The sequence below is a fragment of the Ailuropoda melanoleuca genome, chromosome 14 (genome assembly GCF_002007445.2).
Source record: "Ailuropoda melanoleuca isolate Jingjing chromosome 14, ASM200744v2, whole genome shotgun sequence".
NCBI classification, from domain to species: domain Eukaryota; kingdom Metazoa; phylum Chordata; class Mammalia; order Carnivora; family Ursidae; genus Ailuropoda; species Ailuropoda melanoleuca.
The window spans coordinates 57,464,752-57,491,114 of NC_048231.1; the positions used below are offsets into that span (position 1 = coordinate 57,464,752).

A 26,363-nucleotide genomic window follows, 5' to 3' on the forward strand; every position below is an offset into this window, starting at 1 on the left:
CAGCCGGGCGCTCGGGACGAGGAGGTGGAGGAGGGAGAGGGCCCCGCGGGCCTCGCCTCCGCCCGCCGCCCCCTCCTCGCTACCCGGAGCCGCGGCAGCGGCGACTCATGAGAGCGCGGCTGGAGGGCAGGTAAGGACCCGGCGGGGCCCCGCGGGCGGAGGCGGCCGACCCCGGCCCGGGCAGTGCTAGGCCCCGGCGCCCGCCAGCGCCCAAAGGCGCCGGCGCTCCCCGCCCCCGCAGGCTTGGAGTCGGGAAGTTGGGGAGAAACTTCTCCCCTCCCCCGTCCCGGCTCGCCCAGCGGGCGTGTCTCCTTCCCGGCGCTACCTGCTTGCCCCCTGACTCGGTCTCCGCCCCGTCCAGTCCTTCCCGGTCCCGCCCAAGTCCGACTTAAGGTCCTTGGAGCGGTAGGCTACCTCCCTTCGGCGCCTGGGGGCGAGGTTAATTTTGGCTCGCTCGGCCGAGAGCAGCGGCCCCTTTCTGTCCCGGAGCTGAGGGTCTCCGTGTTAGCTGATGCCGGCTGGCAACTGTGCTGGGGGAGCGGACGTGGGTGTGTGTGGGGGCGAGTGGGTGAGCCTCTCGCTTTACTTGGTTTGATTGAAAACCGCAACATGTTCAAGTTTTCCTTTGTTTTGGGTTGGGGGTTGGGAAGTATGCCTTTCAGCATCCACTTTTACAGTATTATGCCACTATGCCACTCCGCCTCCCATTTGGTTCGGTTCTCTGTCCACATGTTATAGAAAATTTTGTCTTAAAGTGTGTTGTTCTTCTTAATAATTGCTTCCAGCTTTTGCTTTATTGGGCATGGGGCAGCGTCGTTTTAAGAAGCTCTTCGAAAACCAAGTCCGGTGTAGGGATTACTTGAATTTTTGTTTTGTGGTGAGTGGAAAATAAGTCCAATGCAAGGACGGCTTTAATTTTTGTTTTGTAGTGAGTGGGACACAACATAGTTCGGATTTGGTTGAATTATTTTCTGTGTAATTAATTGAAACAGGCATGGAGTAGTATACGTTCTAACAATTTATAAATTATTAAAGAAATGAGAAGTCTCTAATGGAATCGCAACTTTATGTTCATGCCATTATGTATATGTGTTTCATGGTGTGCTTTCACATACATGATTTCACATATATCTGCATATGATTGTAGTGTATTTGTGTCCTTCTAACTGTAGGACTGCAGTGCCAGAAGTATCGCGATAATTCTTTACATTTAAACCATCTTGTTAAATTTCTAAAGTTAGGTTACACACTAAGGAAAATATTACTAAATGTGTACATGTAACTATGCACTTAAGGCATAGTACCTGGTAAATCTAGTATCTTAACTAGGGCAATGGCATACAGTGGACCGAAAACTTTTTGAATGGGCAGGTTATGAAGAAGTGTCTTGTAGAAGAAAGAGGATCTTGTGTGCATCATACGTGATTTTCATATATTCTGTAAGAAAGTCGTATTTCACTAAGCCATACATATGTTTTCTTTTACTAATATGTGAGGCACCTGTCATAGTTGACATTTAAGAAAGGAAGTTTAAAAAGTTTAAATTTTGGACATTACCTAAACCTCCGTGGAGATTTTGAATGCTCATTGACAATCACAGGGTCTTAAATTTGAAAAAGAAAAGGAAACAGTTGCCTTTGATCTGAATCTAAATACAAGACAGTTCATATCCATGTTTTCAGAATAAAAGATAAAAAAACTCTTAAAATACGTACTCTGCTGTAACCACCATAATGTTATAATAACTTTTAATTTTGCAGTATGTTTTTGCTGACTTCATAAACCACAAAATTGACTCCTTTCTATTCAACCAAAAGTGAAATTACGGCTTTGACCTGTCTTCCTGGGATAGGTGGAATTTGTCTTATGGCTGAAGTATAATGTTAATACATGGCTTAAGTTTTTTTTAATTCAGGAAAATCTCAAGCTGAAAAATCAACGTCCATACAAATAAATCTTCTTCCTGATATGTAATGTTAAGAGAATAAATGTTATAAGCTAATAGCAACAACACAGTGTAAGTGAACTATAATACCAGCCCATGGTATAAGATTTATTAATGCAAAGTTCAAATTTGCATCTTTTTAGGCAGTAAATAATTTGTTAACATAATTTTTCTTTACAAACATACATAACTCTTGATCTAGTGTTCAATGTAGGCGTCATTTATTAGTTCCTATTAGCATTATATTAAAAACAGGTACAAATCCAGTTACAAAATAAGTCATGGGAATGTAAGGTACAGCATAGGGAATATGGTTAGTAATATTATAATAACTTTGTATGGTGACAAATGGTAACTAGACTTATGGAGGGGTTTGTTTCATGATGTATAAAAATATCAAGTCACTATGAGGTACAGTTGAAACTGGCAGGGTATTGGATGTCATTTATACTTCAATTTGAAAAAGTGCCTAATATCAAAAAATTTAAAAGCAATACTAAGCTCTGCTGTCTGGGAATGCAGACTTGGGCAATAAAACTATTTAAAAAAAAAAACCTGCAAGGAAATGATTTCTATAAAAGTAAAGATAACGGGAGGTGGGAAGAAGTTATGATTGGGACCCAGCTTCTGCAGTGGTGACAAAGTTTTAACCCGGTGGTGGTTGCAGGGGTGGTCCTTAGTGTATTCACAAAGCCATACATTTGTTCTGTGTGCCTTTCTGTATCTGTTTTAGTTCACATAGGAGTTATTTTTTAAGGTGACTATGTGTAATATACTATATAAGGTGCTTGTGTAAAGAACTTAACATTTAGGGGCGCCTGGGTGGTGCAGTCGTTAAGCATCTGCCTTTGGCTCAGGGCGTGATCCCGGGGGCATTATGGGATCGAGCCCCACATCAGGCTCCTCTGCTGGGAGTCGCTTCTTCCTCTCCCACTCCCCCTGCTTGTATTCCCTCTCTTGCTGGCTGTTTCTCTCTGTCAAATAAATAAAATCTTTAAAAAAAAAAAAAACTTAACATTTAGTGACTGCCTTTAGAACACTGCCTGGGCTGTCCTTTGCAAACAGGATTAGACTTACTAAATCTTAATTGTCATATTCCAGCTTTTGTTTGTCACTACTTTGACATGTAAATAACATGTTAATTATGTTAATATTTTGAGGGAGAACACCAGATTTTACTAACTGTAAATCCTTTTAGCTTATATATTGTAAATGGTAGTCAAGATGTTTTTTAAACTAATGGATACTATTCTGTCATCAAATATAAAATACAGTTTACTTTTCATAAAATTATGTAAATTACAACTATCACATCAGGGTGATAAGTCTTTTAACCGTTTTGTTTTCTTTTTTTAAAGATTTTATTTGAGAGAGAGCATGCGTGTACACACGCGCGCGCGCACACACACACACACACACACACACACACACACTGGGGGGAGGGCCAAAGGGAGAGGGAGAAGCAGACTCCCCACTGAGGGGGAGTCTGAGGCAGGGTTGGATCCCAGGATCCTGAGATCATGACCCTAGCCAAAGGCAGACACTTAACTGACTAAATCACCCAGGCGCCCCCCATTTTCTGTTTTCTGTAACAGTAATTCTTTGGATCGGTAATTTTGGCCTTAGTTTTGATATTCTAAGGATGTCATGAAATTCTCAGCATAATAAGTTTTCGTTTACTTAAGCTTTATGAAGATGTGCCATATGGCGCCTAACAGAAGAGTATGTTTTGTTTCAAGCAAGCAAATGACAGTATGGTGTTGGAGTTTCAAAAATGCTGAGAATCATTGTATTATGCTGCTTGCTTTATGTAATGGCTTGCTGTTTTAGTTGTTGATTTTGTTGCTTTGCATTGTCGTAATGTAGAGTTAAAGAAGAGATCACGTCTGTGCCAGATTCTTATATCACAGGAACTTTCAGTCATGTTATAAAGGTGATGTTTGTGGCACTGGCTTTGTTATGTGAGTATTTACAGGAAGTTTTAGTTAAGATCTTCCATTGTTCAGAGCTCTACGTGGCTTAGGTCACCTTCAGTTCACATTTAAACAGGTCTATAATACAAATCCAGAGTTCTTCCAGAGAAGTACAACTGCTTTTCTTTACAGGTAATAATCTGTTCCTATTAAAGTATCTTGGTATCTTATTGGTAGTGTGTACAGCAGTTTGTGTGTGGCTGTGGTAGGGTATGTATTATTGCTTTTCTTCCTCTCAGCTGCTCCAGTGCCACAATTAGGCTGAGTATTGCTCAGCTGCAGCTGCTGGGTGATTATGAACCATCCAGCTCCTGTCTAAACTCAGAGGCAGATTTAGCAAAAGGAGCTATAGTAACAGCAGAGGGTGAAAGAGAAGAGCCAGTGCTGCTGCCAATATCATTTTAACATGTCTCTATGCCAAGGAATTGTTGGCTGCAGCAGCACTACTGTTGTCTTGGAACGAGCAGACTTGATGGCAACATATCCGGGTCTGGATTGAGTTTACCTGATGTTACTCTTTAAAATCTTGAAGCTCACTCCAGGAAAGAGAGAGAATCCTGTAATTTCAAAGTACAGGATAATACTGATGGACTGAATTACAAGCGTCAGTGCCCAGGATAGCGCCCTTCAGTTTCCCTTGCTTGAGTGTATATATGTGGCTGTAGGCTCCCTGAAGTTTATACCATAGACTCCATGCTGCTTTAAACTGTGTCACTTAGAAGTGCTGCTGCTATTACTGTTTGTGGAGTGGCAGGAGAGTTTATATGCAAGTTCTTTGGACACCCTGCTTTTTTCCCAGGAAGTGGAAGATTCTCAAGAGGGATTATTTCTAGAACTACTTGCACATGGTATTTCCCCTGTGTCTGCCTGAATTTTGCAAGCAGGAACCCTAGATTCTTTTCTGTTGTTCTTTATTCCTGGGGTATGAGAAGATGGACATCAACAAACACAGATGCGTTATCAGCTATATGCGGCAAGCCCCAGACTGGAAGATGCCATAGGCAAATTTTGCTGCTTCTGAAATGTTACTCATTTTATAAACATGCTAAGCAAAGAGCAGCATCTTGTCCTCTCTTCTACCATGACTGTCAGAAAATCTACAGAGACAATTCCTTTTGCTGATTCTGGCTTTGAAACTTGGTTTGGGGTTGGCTAATTTGGGATGGGTAATACGAAGCATTGGAAGAATCAGCGCTCCAACTTGTATAAGCAGAAGGAAGGAAGAGGTACTGAAGACCGTATCCTGAACATTAACAAGTACACATTGTCGTTGTGGCCCATACTTAACAGAACACTGGTATATTGGCTCCCATCTATGTGCTCCCACGAAACTCCTCTGATATGAATGCATCTTACATTATAATTATTTCTTTCCATTACTGTGATACATGTGGCAAGGAACTGTTTTATATGAATCTTTGAGAACAGTCTCCAGTAGAATAAACGCTTAATAAATTTTGAGTTGTATACAGAGATGTGGTTCTGTGTATTTTATGACTATAATATACAGACTTTTGCTACACATATTTTAAAGATCTGCCTCTACTAAAATTTTGTAAAACTTAGTGGGTTTTTTTGTAAGCTATTGTTAAAACAAATTCTTTAGATTTTTACCCTCAAAGTTTTGTTCTAGAAAATGATTTTATAAAACAGTTGGTAAACACTTGGAAATGTGAATTTAAAGGTCATTTTGATATTTCTAATAAACTGGGAATTCTTTGTAGTGAAGTTAAACTAGTCTTTAATATGATTTATTTTAAATAAATGTTTTTTAGTGTTTTAATGGATATAGAAAGCTCAAGCTATCCCCCAAAAAGAAAAAAAAAAAGGAAAGAAAGCTAGATTTTTCTAAAATACACTTGTCAGCCTATCATGTTACTAGTGACAATCAATATTATAATCATGGCTTACGTTCATATCTTCCAAGGACCAAAAGAGAAAGAAGTCCTGATTTTTTTGATATTGATATAATTCGTGTAAAAGAATGTGTATTTTATAGGATATGTCTGCTGTTACTCAGGGTGTGGGTGAAGACAGGAAGTACCGGGAGGAAAGGACTGACTGCTGAAACTTAAAGATTGCCTGGTTTCAACCTACGTTCCTAGCAGTATGTAAACTCTAGATTTTCTTAAACTAACTATCATGGCTAGTTACTTCTCTAATTTTTTAATGTAACTTACAGTTTGTTAGCATTAAGTAGAAATGGGAGTGGAGTGGAGAAAGTTGGTGTCTTTTGCTGCATAATTTAATACTTATAATTGCTCTTTGGCAAGTTCATTTCTTTTTTTTTCTGTTTTCATAATTTTTATTTTGTTATATTAGTCACCATACAGTACATCCCCAGTTTTTGATGCAGCGTTCCATGATTCTTTATTTGCATGGCAAGTTTATTTCTTACATTTGTTCTCACGCAATTAGTATTTTACAGATAAGAGCATTTTTAGAATAATAGCTGTCAGGCATTTGAAAAGGAGCAGAGAAGCCAACATGGTATAATAAGGAAAGGACTAAAAAGATAGAAGGCCATCTGGATTTTAATGCCACTTTGGCCAGTGAAGAGCTATGGCCTTGGTCAGTTCAGTAAATACCCTATGCCTCAGTTTTACCATTTGAAACAGGAGGTAGTTGGGCCTGATGGTTTCTGATATCCTTTCAGCCTTATATAAATGTGTGGTTCTGTTACAGTTGAAGTTTTTATATTGAAAACATTTTAAGGAAATGTTTCAGACTCTAGAATTTGAAATAAATAACAGGTAAGTAAAGGTTGTAGTAAAAAAAACTGACCCATAGACTTGGCAGTGGACTTTTCTCCAGCAAATGTAGTGTTATTTCATTAAGTGGATATTAAACCCATGGTGTAACAAATACTGTGCTAGTTTTGATGTTATAAAAATGTTTGCAGCATGACTGCTGCCTTTTAGGAATTCACAGTTGCGTGGAACTGGCTATGATTAGGAGACTGTTATAAATTTTGTAGATTGATAGGTCTTTTTAATGTGATAATCTAGTACAGCACTTCTCTGGTTTTTGATGGTATTAGTGTGTGATACCTCTGAAACTTTAATGAGTCCCTTTGCACTAGATACTTGTAGCCTCAAGCAAACTGATTCAATTCTGTAGGCAGCAAGACTTGATTTAATTTTCTAGACGGTTCATTACAGATGTGTGACACATATGCAGGGTCCATAAAACTTATATAGAAGTTTTACTATAAGAAGGCACATTTGAAAATAAGGCCTTTACAGAACATTTCAGATTTATTTTGCAGTAAAATTAAAAAGATAAGGACCTTATTCATTGAAGCAAATAGATGTGATGTCAGTTAACAGATAATCATGACTATTTGGATGATAGCTTTGCCACATTATATCAGGAAAATAGCCACTAACATTAAAACATTTAATCTTTTTTAATTGATAAAAACGCAGAGTAATTGTTCTGGATTTTTTTCTTTAACACATTTAGTTACTAGTTAGAACAAAATAATCATAAACATTAGAAAATGTTAGCTTTTTAAGGTTTGCACAGAAGATCTTGTAAAAAAACAAAAGCAAAAAGCCACTGAAATTATAAGTAGATTGTGTTCCCAAAGTTTGTCAGTTGGGTCTTTCAAAATCAAAATCTTTTCCCAGAAAAAGTCTTTTTTGGAATGAGTGTAATGTGGAAGTTTATAATTTCCTCCTTTGTGCCTTTTTTTTTGTTTCCCACCCATTTACTATCATAGGCATTGGGTATGAAGGAAGAAAACCTGTTTTATGGCAGGTGCTATGCTACACATGTAGTTCATAGGCATTATCGCAGTTAAATATTTGAAATGCCTTTTCAAAATAAAAAAATTGTGGCTGAGATAGATGTTTGTTACATGTGAAGAAACTGAGGATTAGAAGTATATGTAATTTGCTAAGGTCACTTGACTAGTGATGACTAGTAGAACTGAATTTATCTAACTGACAATAAGCCTGTTTGTTATAAGACAACTTCCTTAGGGATAAAGAGCAGTGATGGAAAGGAGGATTTCTTATCTTTTTCCTTCTCTTTTAAACTGTACATTTTTATTGGGGCTGAGAATTTTCAGCCATTTATACTTTTTAATTGAAGTAGCTTTGGAGTACATATTTCATAATGGGAATCAAGGTCAGATATTATATGAACTGAAAAAGATGGGTTATTACATTAAATTCTAGCAAATACTTTCCTTTTATAGGTTTGGCTTTGTAATGGAAAATTGATATATACTAATTCCAAAGCATTCTTTTATCTTTTTATAACAAAATGTTCAGCCCAGATTAACAAAGAGACAGTGTTTGGGTATTTTTCCAATCAAGTTTCTTTTTTTTAATCTAAGTTTAATTCATCAAAAGAACAAAGCAGGCAAAAGATGGGTATTTCACTAACTAAACTGTAGCAAATGCTGTCCGTTTTTAAGTTTGGGATTGTAAAGTGTATATGGAGTCTGTGTGTATATAGTCAGCTCCTTTCTCTCTTTTCCTGTCACCCCTCCTCCCCTGCATTGAGTTTATGCTCAAATATGAGTCTTCTGAGTCAGAAGCTGGCTCAAACTTCTATTGTGCAACATTGCCTTTGTTTCTACTAATTAAATCATTTTTTCCTAGATGAGTTGGTAGAAATGGAAGGTCTGCATTGTCTGAATGGTCCTACATCACGTTTTGGATATGCTGCAGAAAGAGAGCATACTTTTTAATTTGCCTTGTCAGTAAGATGGCAGTTTCCTACACCTTGGTACAGACTCATCAGCCATTCAAAGCTTTCCTTCCTTCTGGAGGAAACCGTAGGATTCTTCTTTCATACTGGCTTGTTCCTATGAATCTTACTGTTACATGAATTCGTTATGCTCTGGATGAAAAGTCTCATCTAAAGTTCCAAATGGAAATTTTGTTTCCTACTCATTTACCACTGTGTCAAATTCTGTTGACAAAGATTTCCTTAACCACCTTAGAAGCCTTTTCTTCTTTGGCTTCCTTTTATTTCTTCAGTTGTATCTAAGAATGTACCCTTTGTCCTCTTTAATAAGCTGGAGCATTGTTTTCTAATGGGGAATGCTAGGTTGGTTTTGTAGCATTATTATCCCACATTGAATATAACTCCTTCATACATCACTCCAACAGTTCCATCATTGCCCATGTTTATTAAGTCTACATAAGTGTTGGCAGATAGGTTTAAAACTAACTCTAAACAGTTGTGCCAACTCCAAATGGTGGGAGTGGCTGCTGCTAGAATGTAAGCTCCATGAAGGTAGGGAGGGATCTTTGTTTTGGTTACAGAAGTTATCTCAAGCATCTGGAACAGTAGTACAATGTAGGTACTTATTAAATGCTCTAAAATGTATGACAGTGTAACAGTCTGCTAACAGTGTTTGCTTCTCATGGGCATGGGAGAAAGAAATGTCAACAAATAGCTAGTTCTTTATTAGAAGCTCCTGCTGTAACCGTAGCTGCTTTTTACTCCAGGCTCTTCGGAGTGGCAGGCCTAGGGCTAAACTAGTGAGTGGCATCAGTGCTCATGGTGAATTCAGATAAACATTGTACTTGAGTCTGATGGAGAAACTGAGGTTTGATTTGGCAGTGACTTGTGTTAAAGACCAGTAAAAAAAAGTATGTTGAATAAGGGGATTTCTTTTTTTTTTTTCTTAAAGATTTTGTTTATTTGAGAGAGAGAGAGAGACAGCCAGAGAGAGAGGGAACACAAGCAGGGGGAGTGGGAGAGGAAGAAGCAGGCTCCCAGCAGAGGAGCCTGATGTGGGGCTCGATCCCATAATGCCGGGATCACGCCCTGAGCCGAAGGCAGACGCTTAACGACTGAGCCTCCCAGGCGCCCCGGGATTTCTTTTCTTTATATCTTATTCTTATATCTTTAGCAGCTGTGCTTCTTAAAAACTCTGGCGCACATCACTTCCCCTTACGTTATGTTGATGTAAATGAGTTATATGCATATATCTGGTTGTAAGTAGACTAAGAACAATAGTCTGTGGTAGGGCTACCTTACACAGACAACCTTAGAAGGGGAGAATGAATTTTTGGTGGAATAGTAGTTGTCTTTCCCCCAGAAGGGGAGAGAAAGTAACCTCTTAGTTAAAAAAGTTAGACATCTATATGGAAATACACTGGTTGTAGAAACATGATTAGACTATTTGAAAGTTGTGAACAAAGATGATATCTTTTGTTGTTGTTTTTAAAGTAAGCCCTGTGCTGAATGCATCCATGACCCCGAGATCAAGAGTTGCATGCTCTACTGACTGAGCCAGCCAGCCAGGTGCCCCAAGATGGTATCTTCTTAATTTAAGACAACATATTAGTACTGAAGCAAACTAATAATGATGGAAAAAGTCAAACATCCTAGCACCTTCTGGAAGTTTGCTTTTTAGAAACAGAGCATCTGGAAAAATATAATTTCATTTTTAGGTGGTGAGGGAAGCTATAGATCCACAACTTAAGGAAGGTGACATAATAGATAACAGGAAGTGCCTAGCATGTCTTCTTTTCATCTCTTGACTTCTGTAACGTGCTCTTTAAGTTAGAAAAGCTGGAAGAGAGTAAGAAAGTAGATAATAGTTAAGAGGGCGTCCAGCTTCAGGTGAGTTCAAGCTTCTAAGTCCAGAAGAATTCTGTCTGAAGGCTCCGAAAGACATTTCTGATATTCCCGGGGCCTCGGTAATAGAGAAACCAACGGAGACAGGTAGACGTTTCAAAAAAAAAATTTTTTTTATTAAACGATATCTTATATCTTAAATGAGGTTTGTTTACTCTTAAGCTTGCTTCTAGGGTTTCATTCTTTTCCAGATATTGTTTATTCTTGTGCCAATACCACAAAGTCTAATGATTAGGACCATGATAACGAGAAGAGCAGTTAGTGTTGAGTATTGCCTGTGTGCCAGTCGCGGCAAAAAATACTTTAATATATTTTAACTTAATTCATTTCTTACAAAACTCTGAGTTAAGTATTTGTCTTTTGAAAATCTGGCTTAAATATTCTAACATTTAGCCATTTTATTTCATGAAAGGATTTTCTTTCTTTTTAAAAAAAATATGGAATGCTGCACAAATTTGTGTTTCATCCTTGTCTGCAGGCTATGCTAATCTTTGTATCTTTCCAGTTTTAGTATATGTGCTGCCAAAGTGAGCACTGAGTTAGTATTCTTTTAAGTAGGCTCCACAGCCAGTGTGGAGCCCAATGCAGGGCTTGAACACACGACTCTGAGCTCAAGACCTGAGCTGAGATCAAGAGGCTTAACTGACTGAGCTACCCAGGCACCTTGAGAAGTTCCATTTATTCATGTACAAGCTAGGACTATAACCAGCTCTCTAACTTCAGAGCCCATTCTCTGAACTGTGAGGTTGTGATTACTAGTAGGACAAATCTCATTTTTCTTTTTCAAAAATTTCCCAGCTATTCTTATGCATTTACTTATCCATATGAGCTTTGCTGTGATTTTGATTTAGATAATGTTATTTAGGTTTATTTAGGAAGAATGGACATCTTTTAATAATGTCTCTTACCATCCAAAAAGTTATAGGTTTCCGTTTGTTCTTTATATTACACAGAGTTTTATTTTGGTAATACAGACTTTAAACATTTTTCCTTAAACTTATTTGTAGGTATTATTTCATGTGTGGTTTGAAAAAACCTTGTTACTTGGAAATAATCTCAAAGCTACAGGAGAGTTGCAAGAATAGTACAAAGAACTTCTGGATCTCCCTCACACAGATTTACCAATTGTTAACATTTTGGTACATTTGATTTTATTATTCCTGCTTTTTGTGTATATATATATAGGTATTCCCATTCTTTCCACCCCCTCCCACCATTTGAAAATTAGTGCAAACATCACGTCTTATTACCTTTAAGTACTTCAGCCTGTATTTCCTAAAAACAGGGACATTCTCTTACACAACCACAGTTATGATTACTAAATTTAGAAATTTTAACAATGCCATTATACAGTTATCCAGTATACAGTTGTAGGTTGACTTTTGTTTTCCCAAAAGATAGTTTTAAGTCGTAACTCCCAGTACCTGTTAGTGTGAACTTCTTTGGAAATCAGTTGTCGATGTAATCAAGTTAAGATGAATTCATACCAAATTAGGGTGGGCCCTAAACCAATATGACCAGTGTCCTTATAAGAAGAGGAAAATGCCATGTGACAACAGAGGCAGAGATTGGAGTGATCCAGCCCAAACCAAGGAACCTCAGGGATTACCAACAACAATCAGAAACCTGGAAGGAGGCAAGGAAGGATTCTGTCCAGAGTTTCAAAGGGAACACGGCCCGGCTAACACCCTTGATTTTGAAATTCTAGTCTGAGAGCATAAATTTCTGTTCTAAGCTTTTTTTTTTTTTTTTTTTTTTTTTTTACAGCGGCCCTAAGGAACTAATGTAGCAGTCCATAATTGGTATTTTCCCAATTGTCCTCATAATTCCTTGTAAGAAAATCCAGAATCTAATCCATTGCATTTAGTTATTCTATCTTTTTAGTTTCCTTTAGTTTGAACAGCTCTTCAGCCCTATCTTTCAGATGCTGGTATTTTTGAAAAATCAGACTACATGTCTCGTACAGTGTACCTTAGGATTTGTCAGGTGTTTCTCATGATTAGATTCAGATTATGAATTTAGGGCAGCAATGCTATATATGGGGTACTGTGTTCTTCCTAGTGTAGGCCATGAAGAGGCACTCTATGTTAGTCTGCCCCATTATTGGCAATATTAACTCAGGTAAAGTAATACCTGTTAGGCTTCTTCAGTGTAAAGTTAGCATTTTTCTCTTTTAAATTAAGTAGTAGTATGTGGGAAGTACTTTTAGCTCGTTTATCAGTGAGTCTTGTCTGAATTGACAAGTGTTGCAGTGTTGGTTGCAAAATAATACTTTTCTAGTTCTGTAATTCCTTCTACATTTATTAGTTGAGATTCTGTAAGAGAAAACCTTCCTTTAGTCCTAGTTTGTTTATTATCAGAATGATTTATAGACTTTTTTTTAGTTGACAGGTTACAGTCCATTAATATCCTTATTCATTTTTTTAAAAAGATTTTGTTTGAGAGAGAGAGCACACAAGCAGGGGGGAGAGGGAGAAGCAGACTCTGTGCTGATCAGGGGAGCCGGATGTAGGACTCCATGCCAGGACCCTGAGATCATGACCTGAGCCAAAATCAGACCCTTAACCAACTGAGCCACCCAGGTGCCCCTGTCCTCATTCATTTTGATGCTCAAATTTGTTCTATTTTTGGCCAGCAAGATCTTCAAGATGGCTCCTGTGTACGTTTGATATATTCCCATCATTTTTTGAGTACTACTTTTTTTTTTTTTCTTTTTTTGGTGTGAGATGTAGGAGCCTAATCTGGTCCTACCTTGTTCTAGCCACTTACCCAAGGAGCATTGATTCCTTATTAGCAGGTATGTGTTGTTTTGAGTGGTTTGTTTTTAAAGTATATTTTTATTGGCTATTTTTGGTATATAAAAAAAAGCTATTTCTGGATATATTTTGTAATTGCTCTTTAGAAAGCTCTTGTTTCTGATGATTTTTCATTTAATTCTCTTAGGTTTTTCTGTATAAATAATCATTATGCATAAATAATGATTCTAACCCAACTCATTTCTTTTTTCTTTTTTTTTTTTTTTTAAGATTTTATTTGTTTATTTGACAGAGATAGAGACAGCCAGCGAGAGAGGGAACACAAGCAGGGGGAGTGGGAGAGGAAGAAACAGGCTCACAGCAGAGGGGCGATGTGGGGCTCGATCCCATAACGCCAGGATCACGCCCTGAGCTGAAGGCAGACGCTTAACCACTGTGCCACCCAGGCGCCCCCCAACTCATTTCTAATATTCATCTTACTTGGTTCTCATGTTTAATTGCATTGGTTAGTACTTTCAGAACAGGTCAAAATGTTGTTATAAATTTAGTAAGACTGTTTCTAGGGTTTGCCATTAAGCCATAATGCCAGTTTATTTGAGCTTTAGCTCTAGATATATAATAGAAGGATTCTTCTATTTCTGTGTCATGGAGGGTTTTATCTTATCAAGTAGGGGTTGATGCTGACTTAATTTTTTTCTTGGATTTTTTCCTTTAATAAATGGCTTTTTTTTAATACAATGAATTAATCTTATAAATAGACATCCTAATACAAACTATCCTAGACTCTATCGATAGACTATCAATAGAGTCTGAGACTCTATCCTTAGAGTCTGAGAATAAGCTACATATTTTTTTTAGTAGAGAAACATACAACTGTGGTTCCAGGTACTCGAGTATAGTGGTGAAAGAAAAAAAAAAACAACCCTACAAGCTAAAGGAAAACTCTGTTTCCTCTGTAGAGTACCCACAGAATACTCTGGTCAACAGACATGTGGGGTTTTTCCCATACCAACTAATTTTCCAACACCAGCTAGGTGTTCTTCAGTTCAGTTCTGACACTATTAACCTGGAGTTAGTGTTAGATGTCACAGATTAAGGGCTCAGTTTTTCAAGACTGCTCCCTCACCCCCAGCCCCAGGTGCCAGTTGCAAATAGTGGATTCTCAGGTTACCCACAGCTTCTTGTCCAGCAGGGTTATAAATTGGGAGTTCTTGCAACTCCTTCCTCAGGTCTGATAATCTGCTAGAATGGCTAACAGAACTCAGAAAAACAGTTCACTTACTAGATTTAGTGGTCCGTTATAAAAGAGTGCAACTCAGGAACCACCAGGTGGAAGAGATGCATAAGGCAAAATATGTGGGAAAGGGCATGAACTTCAGGCAAGCCACCCTCGTAGCACCTCCCTGTGTTCACCAACCTGGAAGGTCTCTGAACCTGTTCGGTTAGGATTTTTATGGAGGCTTCTTTACATAGAAATAACTGGTGAAATCACTGACTGTTGGTCATTAGCTTAACCTCCGGCTTCTTTTCCCTTCCCTGAGGTGGGAGTGTGTGGTGGGGCTGAAAGTCCCAACCAACTAAATCACACATGGTGTCATCTGGCTACCAACCCTCTACAATTAGGGCTTTCCAAAAATCACCACATTAACCTAAACTCAGGTGTGGTTAAAAGAGACTTATTATGAATAACAGAAGGTGTTCCTTTCACCTTTATTGTTCTTAACCACTTAGGAAATTCCAGGGGGTTTTAGGAGTTCTGTGCCAGAGCTCCTTGGCTCTAGCATTTTTCTGGCATCTGTTACTCTGTGTAACGAGTGGTTGGGAAGCAGGTATTTTGATAACCCAGAATCTCTGTTGAAACAATACTACAACCAAGAAAATTGCAATCTCTGAAAGACAAATGGCCTGGACTTCTCTCTTAGGTTAAATCTTTATATCAAAATGTTAGAAAAATCAAAGGACAAATTAGATATGCTTTAAGATTAGAAAGTAGAAAAACACATTATTTTATATTTGTACTGCATTTTCAGGACGGTCCTAGACTCTAGATCTGAAAAACAAAAAATTATATTCAGTGAGCAAATATGGTGGCAGAGGAGAGAACAGTGCTGCTGGTCCTTGGTGGTTATAGAATCCTAGGGATTTTCAGTGCAATTACTTCTCCAGGAAAACTTAATAGCTAGTGACTAAGTAATGCTTATTTGCTAGCAATTCAACAGAAGATTCTTGAGGGTGGGAAGAGAGAGATTTACCTTACTCAGAGCTCTTCAGCTAGATCTTGCCCTTGTTCCCCTGACCTTTTGGCTCTGTCAGGATTGGGCTATCAGCAAAAGAAAAATAAGGAGGAAGCTTTTTCTGAATGCTTTGGAAGAGGTTAAAGAGCGTAAAACTGATTTATTCATGTAAGTATCAGAAACTGAATTTACCCATTAAATACATGCTTTTTTGTATGGATTTTTGGAAAAGGTTTAAAGTATTTTCATGCTTATTAATTTCTTTAGGTCTCCTATCTTTAACTGAACTAATTTTATTAATTTCTATTTGCCTAGATAGTCATCCTTTTTATCTAGTTAAAAAATTTTTCTAAATATATTTTTTAAGATTTTATTTATTTGTCGGAGAGAGTGTGCACGTGCATGCACCAGCAGGGGGAGTGAGTGGCAGGCAGAGGGAAAAGCAGGCTCCCCACTGAGCAAGGAGCCTGAAGTAGAACCCTGGGATTACGACCTGAGCGGAAAGCAGATGCTTAACTGACTGAGCCACCCAGGCATCCTTCATCTAGTTAAAATTTTATGAGCAGGGTGTTATACAGAATTCACTTTTACAGTCTTTTCATATCCTCGATGGCTCTAGCACTCTTCTTGCACCTAATACTCTGTTTTTTGTTTTGTTTTTTGATTAAGATTAAATCTAGCCATTTATTTCACTGATTCTTATTTGTAAGCCATATTGGAATTTTTTTGTTATAATAGTGAAAGAACAGAAAATTAAAAGAAAAGTTAATGAATTAGAAACAACAGAAAAAGCAATCTCAGTATGATTTACAAATAAAAATCCTCTTTTGGATTTTTTTAGTTTTAGTTTTTTCCTTTTTTTCTGTTTTGGTAATACGTGTGTAAGGCTGCAAATTTTGCTCTGAATACAGCCTTCACTGCAGCTCACTGATGTGGCAGAGAGTTGTTATTTTTTTAGTCTGTTTTCTCTTTGACACAAGGGTATTGGATCATGAAAAACTTTATACATCTTATTTAGGAAAACTTGAAAACTTTTTTTTTTTTTTAAAGTAAACTTTACCCCCAATGTAGGGCTGGAACTCATGACCCTGAGAAATCAAATCGCATGCTCTACTGACTGAGCCAGTCAGGTACCCCAAACAGAACATTCTTGTTTTGCCATTTCCTTAGATTTTATAGCATATATTCTGTTGTCAATACTCAATAAATGATACAAAATCAGAAAATTGTTTCCTCACAAGGTATTTATGTATATGGGATTTTAAATATCTATTCCCCAAACCGGAAATATAAAATGTAGACCATAATGATATGACAAATGTTGATGTAATTCAGTTCAGCAAACTTTTTTACATACTTGATCTGAGCAAGCAATTACTGCTAATACTGCTGTTAAGATTCTGGTACTAGCACAAGATAGTATTGGGGAGTAAAAAAAAATTCTTGTTGAATTCTAATAGTTTTCCATAATTGGAAACTTGCACTCTTGTATATGAGAAACCTTAAAAATCAAATGTGTTCTTTTTTTTAAAGAAGATTTTAGACAATGTTTTATATACACTTGGTTATCGTATGTATGTTTTTTAAAAATGATAATCAGGATTAAAATAGTAGATCTCAGAGGTAAGGAATAGTTCAGAAATATTGTACCAGTGTTCTGGCTTTAAATCGTAAGCCATGCTAAGGAACTGAGAATAAGTGATCATTCTTAGCTTCGGGGAAAAGGCTCATCATACAATATGAAGATAGAAGGAAAGGAAACAACTTTTCTTTAATTAAAAACTTGGCGTCCTTTTAATGCAACAGCTTCATCAGACTAGAACAAAACCATTCACACTATTTCCACGTTCATTTTTTACTTCAAAAAGTAAAAGCAGGCAACATCATATTCTTTGGAGAGTCAAACTGTAGATGGAGTGAAGTTCTTCAGAACATATGTCATGCAGATATATTTGATTTTATGATACAGATATGGTCCATGGAACTCAGTTATATAAAAATTTGATATGTCCAAATACTTTTTTCCCATAAAACTGATTTCGAGTATCTATAATATTTCTACGTGGAAATAGTAGCTGTTGTTAAATAATAAGCAATGCAGAAAACTAATATTATCAAATGCTGTTGCCACCCTGAATTGATAAGATGATGTCAGAGGTAGCTAAATGGTCACCATGCGTTTGTCTTTCTAATATAGCTCCTATTTTCTTGTCACCCACTTTATACTGACATTTTGAGGCTAGAGCAGTTTTTGAAGTCATAGCATTATCAAGTCTTTACACCTTAAAGGGGTTGTAGGTAATTAGTAAATTAATCTGATATATGTTAATTTACTCTGGGTTGAATTTATTTTTTTAATCTTGTGTGCAGTGTTTTGTTTTGTTTTTTTAAATCTATATTCCCTTCAGTTAAAGAAGCCAGATTCAAACTTTAATTTGTTGGCTAATATTTATCTTTCGGCTCCAGTCGTAAACATTGATTGGGAAAGGATCTGTAATTCATTTCAACAGACATTAAAAGAAAAAAAATTATGTCTACTTCAGGCAAGGCACCATGTCAGTTAAGCTTTTTAGGAGATAAAAAGGAAACTCTGTTTATTAGTTTCCTGTTTATTTAATATACTACTATGTAGACCTGCAAGAAGTTTTGTATTGGAGGTTTAAAGTTCAAAGGCAGATCAAGAGAGGAGAAACACACATTCAGGGAAGACGTGGTGGAAGTGGGATTTGAGTATGTTTTGAAGGATAAGTAAAATGGACATTCCAGAGGGAGCAAATAACACGAACAAAGACGCAAAGAAGATGGCAAAGGCAAGATGTTTTCTGGTGATAGTGTGCTTCTAGCACAGGAATATATGTGCTTCTAACGCAGGAATAGGGGTCAGGCATATACTTAAAAGTGGTGGCTTTCAAACTTAACTGTTGCTACTCAACACCTGGGGTGTCTGTTGAAATGTAGGCTCCTAAAGTGTACCTCTAGAAATTATAATTCAGTAAACCTAGACTAAGAGCCGGGGATCTTCATTTTTAATAAATACCTGAGGCTATTGTAGGGAAACGTTTGTACAACTTGAAGCTTTAAATTGGGTTCATTTTGAATCTGGTAAACCACGAGCTCTGAAGTCTTACTGCCTCATTTGCTGTATGACCTTGGACAAGTTACTTAACCCTCTGTGTATCAGGTTCTGTATCTGTAAATAAGAAAAGTAATTGTTTTTTAGGATATTTTGAGGCTTAAATGAGATAAACCGTTTTAAGTACTAAGCATAGTGGCTATAATGTAGTATAAGTGTCATCTGTTGTTTGGTAGTTCTCATTGTCATCTAATTAAGAGAAATGTATTTTTTTTTACTAGATTATAATTCAGTTCATTAGTTATTCTACCCTACATGCTTCATCAGACTACTTCTAGGTGTATTACCTTGTGTTTAGTTACTTCCTTTACTCATTTATTCATCAAAGCCCTTTGAAATGTAGTGAATATGCACATTAAATATATATATAAAATACGAACATCATAACTACTTGTTCTCAGTTTGGTCACATTGATTTTTGTTTTATTTATTTTTTAAGATTTTATTTGAGAGAGAGTGCGTGTGAGTGGGGGGAGGAGCAGAGGGAAAGGGACAAGCAGACTCTGCACTGAGCTCAGAGCCTGATGTGGGGCTTGATCTCAGGACTCTGAGATCATGACCTGAGCCAAAATCAAGAGTTGGACACTCAACCAGCTGAGCCACCCAGGTGCCCCTGATTTTTTTTAGTATTTGGTAATGAAATACATGGTTAGCAAATGAAATACTTTTTCTATTTGAGGCAAAACAATGTAATGTAACAATTCATTTGAATGGATTTTAATTCACTTAAAAATGCAGAGGTACTATGGATATTGTTGGAGGTTTTAATTCATTTAAAAATGTAATTTAAAAATGGAACGAACAATAAGCTATACTTTAAAAAACATTTTAAAAATATGGCATTTTAGATTTTTCTTTTAAAAATTTGTTATTAGAGGGAATTTTATTTATTTATTTATTTATTTATTTATTTTTAAAGATTTTTTTTTTTTTTTAATTTATTGGACAGAGATAGAGACAGCCAGCGAGAGAGGGAACACAAGCAGGGGGAGTGGGAGAGGAAGAAGCAGGCTCATAGCAGAGGAGCCTGATGTGGGGCTCGATCCCGGAACGCCAGGATCACGCCCTGAGCTGAAGGCAGACGCTTAACCGCTGTGCCACCCAGGCGCCCCTAGAGGGAATTTTTTTTAGAGGGAAATTTGACATTTACCACAACTTTAAAAAAGCATAACTTTTGATTCATAGAAATCTTTTCTATCGAAGTATTCATATACAGTTGTCATTATCTGCACTAGTTCTGTTTTAGAAAGTTACTGGGGGGGGGCTCCTGGATGGCTCAGTTGTTAAGCTCTGCCTTCGGCTTAGGGCATGATCCCAGCATTCTGGGGTCACCTCGGGCTCCTCCACTGGGAGCCTGCTTCTTGTCTCCCACTCCCCCTGCTTGTGTTCCCTCTCTTGCTGGCTGTCTCTCTCTCTGTGTCAAATAAATAAAATCTTTAAGGAGAAGGGTTTAAAAAAAAAAAAAGTCACTGTGAACACTGAGTTAGTGAATACTGACTCATTGCTCCTAGAGGAATTACAAGGTTAGGTTCCTGTGAGCCTCTGGTTACAGTGGTTCAGTCAACTGATCAATTCATAATCTCATTCCATGTGTGCTTCTCTTCATGTGTGACATCTTATTTAATGTATACTGTGGATTCATTAACACTAAACTCACAAATAGCACTAGAACTGATGTCCAAGTGAAGCCTATATAGCATATTCTCTGTAAGGTACACCTCAACATTTTTGGTTTAAGAACCCTAGGCAGCACTTCAGCACTGACAACTGGGGGCTATTTTAAACCACAACATCGCCAACAAAACACACACAAAGTGACACTAGATAGACTGCAGAAGGACACTTCTTTACCGTAGGAGAGCCTTGTTTGACTTGAGCTGGGGACATGTGAATCTGGCAACTTAAATTTTCACAGCTCTGCACATACCTGCAAATGACCATAAAAACTCCATGAGCATTGAGTTAGGGGTTTACAGATAAATCTTAATAGAGTAGGTGAATTCACAAATAACTCACTCAAATTAAGTACCCTTATATCAAGCACCCCTCCCTCTCCAGGGAGGGAAGAAAAGGAAAATGCCACCATGTTTGGTGTTTTTACAAAGAAGGACGTCACCCATGTACTCACCCACAGTCTCCCATCTTTAAATCCCTGGTAGTTTTGGTAATTGCTCTGCTGAGACCAGTTTCCTGTCGAATTCTCGTTAGGGTGCACTTGAAGAACAATTGGGTCCAGTGTCATCCAAACAGGTTTATGCCAACCACGGCCCTGTTACCAGGATTCAGGCCTTTTACAATGCTTCTGTCTCCTTCCAGCCACTTAGAACAAGGCCAGCTTTGCTTGTTTCTCTTTCTCCCCCCAAGGCTAGTGCTTCAGAGGTTTGATAAGGAAAGAGAAGAGGAAGATGGTATCTCTGTTTGGCTTATTCCCCTCTAAGACCTAGTTAGATGAGTGAGTTCACTCGATTGACTTTGTTTTACTTTGAGAGCTAAATAAATTAAACCATTCTCCTAATTTAGAAAAGTTATATGTCCCGGGGCGCCTGGGTGGCACAGCGGTTAAGCGTCTGCCTTCAGCTCAGGGCGTGATCCCGGCATTATGGGATCGAGCCCCACATCAGGCTCCTCTGCTGTGAGCCTGCTTCTTCCTTTCCTACTCCCCACGCTTGCGTTCCCTCTCTCGCTGACTCTCTCTGTCTCTGTCGAATGAATAAATAAAATCTTTAAAAAAAAAAAAAAAGAAAAGTTATGTTCCTTAATACCTAATTAACATGATACATTTTGAGCCAAAATATGCTCACTATCTAAACCATATTGGATCAGTATAATTTTGATAGCCTATTTGTTACAAATATAGGCACTGTGTTAGGCAGAATTATGGCTTCCCCCGAAAACCCATATCCTAACTCCCGGGACCTGTGAATGTATTAGGTTACATAGCTGAGGGGAATTACAGTGGTAGTTGGAATTTAGGTGGCTAATTAACTGATTTTAAAGTAGGAAGAGTAGCCTGGATTGTCCAGGTGGGTCCAGTTTAGTAACAAGGGTTTTTAAGAGTGGAAGAGGAAGGCAGAAAAGTCAAAGAAATGTAACAGGCAGAAGCTTAGCCAGGCAGTGTTGCTGGCTTTGAAGATGAAGAGACTACTCCATGAGCCAAGGAATGAGGGCAGCCCCCAGAAACTAGAAAGGACAAGAAAACCAATTCTCATAGGTTCTCCAGGAGAGAATGCAACCCTCTTGACACCTTGATTTAAGCCTAATGAGACCCATGTGAGACTTCTGAATGGTAAAATAATAAATTTGCATTGTTTAAATCTACTGTTTGTGACAGTTTGTTATGGCAGCAATAGAAATAGGTAATTTTGTTATGTCTGGAGTGGAAGTAGCAAACACTGAGACAGAATCTGAATTCATTCAACTTCTGGCTTTGTCTCTATTACTAGCTTTATGACATAGAACCAAGTTACTTAATCTCAGGTTTTAATTTCCTCATTTGTAAAACAGGGATAATAATGGCACATATCTTCAGTGGTTACTCTCTGGATTAAATAAGTTAGTGCATCCAACCCCTTTTTACTTTATATACATCTGTTATTTAAATTTTATTTTATTTTATATATATATATATTTTAAAGATTTTATTTATTTATTCAACAGATAGAGACAGCCAGCGAGAGAGGGAACACAAGCAGGGGGAATGGGAGAGGAAGAAGCAGGCTCATAGCAGAGGAGCCTGATGTGGGGCTCGATCCCATGACGCCGGGATCACGCCCTGAGCTGAAGGCAGACGCTTAACCGCTGTGCCACCCAGGCGCCCCTATTTAAATTTTATTTTATTTATTTTTTAAGTAGGCTCCACACCCAGTGTGGCGCCCAGTGTGGGGCTTGAACTCATGACCCCGGGGTCAAGACCTGAGCTGAGATCAAGAGTCAGATACTTAACTGACTGGGCCACCCAGGTGCCCCACATCTGTTATTTAAATTTTAATATGATGAGCATGGAGGAAATTTGCAGTTAAAATTTAAAAAAACTTGCTCTTAATACAAGAAGAAATTAGAAATTGTGTTTAATAAATGTCCTATGGACACTTACAATTGCAAGAAAAGTTTTGGCCATATATGTGACAAAATGTGTCTCAAAATAGGCATTTTTGCCAATAAGAAATTTGGGAAGACTCAGTTAATTTAGCATTCCTGTTTTCTTTAGTGTAAATAACTTATGTTTATTTTGCTTATTATTAAAGGAAATAGCTAAAAAACTTTGTTAATTGTATATTACAAATATTAATATCAGGTGAAAAATTAACCAGTAAATGATACTACATATCGAAGCTTAGAAAAATCTATGTAGAGGCAGAGATGTAGATATGTGAACTTACTGTCTTAGCTGATTTTTCCAGTTGAACTAAGTTGAGCTCTCAGATTTAGTTTTGTTATAACCTTGTATCTATACTTAACTGCTAGAGAGCTGTAAAAGGTTATGTGATGATTTTTCCCAAACGTTTTTTCCACTTTATATAAGGTTTTCTGTTCAGTTTGGAACAAGATATGAGGAAGGCATTTAGAGTGTGCTAATTCAAGTTTTAAAAGGTGTTTTTGAGATCTATTCCCAACTCTAGCTGTAAATGTGCTGTATAATTTGAAACTTTGTTAGAATATCCTTGTCTTTTTCTTGTATAGATACATTTAAAAAAAGTATACCATGTAGTCTGTCTTGCATCATTAGCTGTTCAGATCAGAAGTTCAGGAAGTTAAAAAATAAAGAGAATAATCCTTTTTACATGTTTCATGTTGATACCACATTTTCCATTCGTATAAAACTTAAAATCAGGGAATTGTAACTTAAAACTTGAATAATTACTAATATATTCTTATCATAGCTAATTCACTTAAGTAAAATAATTCTTGTGAAACATTAATAGCATTTACTTAATGGATGGAGTTGTAAGCCCCAAGTGTTTTGATTATCTAGACTTCCTCATTTTCTAAGACTTTCCCCACATGCCATGTTTCTGTGGTGATCCCACTGGCTTAAGGGGTCTGGGCTAGAATCCTTTAGGAATTTGGAGTTCATACTTTGAATCCCTCTGTCTAGCTCTAAAATGAAGATCTATAACTCTGGAGCTATTTGGCAGCCATGTTCTACCCTGTAAAGAGTCGAAAAAGCCATTCTGCTGTAGGAGAGAAGAATGATACAGATGAACAGGATAGCAGAGGTGAAAGATGGAGAGATTGAAACAAACACATAAAGGGAAAGGAGGAGAGAGATTGATAAATAGGGAGGGGAGGAGGAGATGAGGAAGAAAGGGTTGAAAGTGGAGCAGAGAGAAGGACCAGAAAAAAGAAAACAAACAAATGTATTTTCTATTATTTAAGTTCTTAGTTCTAATTTTTCCCTATGACTTTGAATTCCACGAGAAAGTACCGTAGGCTTTATAAAAATTCTTTTTGCTTCAGCTGCCTTTAGTCAGATTCTGTCCTTATAGCGAGAAGAGTCTTAACTAATGCAAACACTTGCCTTTGTTCTAGTATGTGTTAGCTGCTCTCTGTATAATGTCAGTTAGTTGTCACAACCTTGCAAGATAGGTATTATTAATCATTAAAAAAAAAAAAAGCTTAAGGTTTAGGAGCAATTTAAGTAATTTGATAAAGGCACAGTAGTTAATAAGTGACAGAACCAGGATTGAAATGTAGGTCTAACTCCAAAGTTCTTACTCATTCACTCTAAAAATACTGGGTATCAGCTGTGGGGTAGATAGTAGGCTAACCTACAATAGAGACAAAAAATTTGCTGTCCCAGAGTTTACAGTTTAGAGGAGGATAGAGACAAATAGGCAATGACAATTCAGGGTAGTAAATGGTTGGGGGAGGGAATAAAATATGCTGTAAGAGCACCTGAGTGGTCAGGGAAGATTCCTTGAATGTTTAAGGCCTGAAGGTTGGGTAGTCATAAGTCAAGCATAAGGAAAGGTAAGTTTTGCCAAACATTTGGAAAAGAACATGGTACATTTGAAGATCTAAAAGAAATTTAGTACGTAGGGAGCATAGAATGTAAGAAATGAATGGAAAGAGATGAGCCTGGAGAGGTAAATAAATTAAATTCTGCAAAGCTTTCTATTTCAGATTAAGGTGTTTGGCCTTTATTTTGGGAGCAAGAGGAGGTTAGGGCCATTGAAGGCTCCTGATGACCTTTAAAACTATCAGTTAGTTTGACCAGGAAAATGGGTTATCAGATATAGCAGAGCATTGCAATTTGGGACACCATGGGCAAGTCGAGATCAAAGGAGAAGAACCTTACTTTGTAGAGAAAAGGAGAAAGTGGGAAGTTGAACAAAAGTCCTTTAGAGGAAATTGAGAATTCTGTGGTAATGGTTTCTCATAGGCTGAGTTGTGGTATTTTCTTATTGTCCGAGCTTGTTGCTGGCAAGGAGAAATTCTTCCCTTCTCCTGTTGAAGGAGTAAAGTAGGCTTCTTCCTGTTGGGAATGTGAGGTATGTCTCTTCCTTTTGGGATCCACATTCTCAAGCCCTAAGGCATGAGAACTCCCCCTTCTGGCCTCCCACTCCATTTTAAATGAGGTTTCCTTTATTCAGTTTCACACTCCTAATCTCATTTTCTTTGTAGAGAACACATCTTCACACTGCAACTGTAAAAGACTGGAGAAACTAACACTGGAGGTATGGAGGTCAGTTAAGGAAGTTTTTGCAATAGTGCAGACAGTAAATGATTAGTAGCCAAGTGAAGTAGTGATTAGTTGGAGAAGTGGAAGAATTTTGGGGATTACAGGGTAGTGTGGTCAGGTCCTGATGACTCATTGGATATATGGGATATGAGTTAAGAATGACTCTCAGGAGTCTCGCTAAGGTAGTATGTACTTACCATTCATTGAAACATGGGTGACAGAAGGAAGGGTGGGTTTTGATGGGAAAGATGACGGGTCCCATTTTGGAGATGGTAAATTTGAAATTCCTGGAAGGTGTTCCAGTGGCTGCCCAGCTAAAAGAGCCTCCTATAATGAGTGGGTATTTTGGCAAAACTAGAACTAGTCTTTCATCTTCACCCTTTGTTTCTGGAAGAGAATGCCTACAGGTACATATGTAATAAGTTTTTATATTTTAGAAGATCTGAGAGTTTTTCTGTTAATTTAAAAAGTAAAACCACGTTCTCTTGCAACAAATTGCTGGAAAGACTGTAGAAGAAAAAAGAAGGCCTATTTGAAGGCAAAATTGGTATTGAACACATCCATTTACCTAGTAGATATCCAGGCAATTATATTGGCATTGATTCTTGAATGAAACAGGCTAAGAAAGTTAAACAATAAACATTTAAGTACCTAGTATATACCAAAACCATACTTTTTTATTTATTGTGGACAGGATAGAATTTTCTTAAAGTTAAAAATTAAAATAAACCTTTTGGGGCGCCTGGGTGGCACAGCGGTTAAGCGTCTGCCTTCGGCTCAGGGCGTGATCCCGGCGTTAGGGGATCGAGCCCCACGTCAGGCTCCTCTGCTGTGAGCCTGCTGCTTCCTCTCCCACTCCCCCTGCTTGTGTTCCCTCTCTCGCTGGCTGTCTCTATCTCTGTCAAATAAATAAATAAAATCTTAAAAAATAAAATAAAATAAACCTTTTAACATTTGGTAATTAAAATTTTGAAACAAACATTTAATTTGTATCAAATTCCAACAAAATTACTTGTAGTAATATATCATCTTGT

At 37.6% G+C, this 26,363-nt stretch overlaps 1 protein-coding gene and 1 non-coding gene across 4 annotated transcripts in view; one reads left to right on the forward strand and one right to left on the reverse strand.

The window, feature by feature from the left end:
* Window positions 1-26,363, forward strand: part of YES1 (YES proto-oncogene 1, Src family tyrosine kinase) — a 71,535-nt gene continuing 45,172 nt past the window's right edge. Inside the window, exons 1-2 of one of the 3 annotated variants that reach the window (XM_034642471.1) lie at window positions 1-130; window positions 5,918-6,025. The gene's annotated coding sequence lies outside the window, so the exon portion shown is untranslated. The remainder of the gene's footprint in view (window positions 131-5,917; window positions 6,026-26,363) is intronic. The other 2 variants (XM_034642473.1, XM_034642472.1) reach the window with 2 other exon arrangements.
* On the reverse strand, window positions 10,956-11,059 carry LOC117796257. The gene has a single exon (XR_004620620.1). It is a non-coding gene; the product is annotated as a U6 spliceosomal RNA (small nuclear RNA).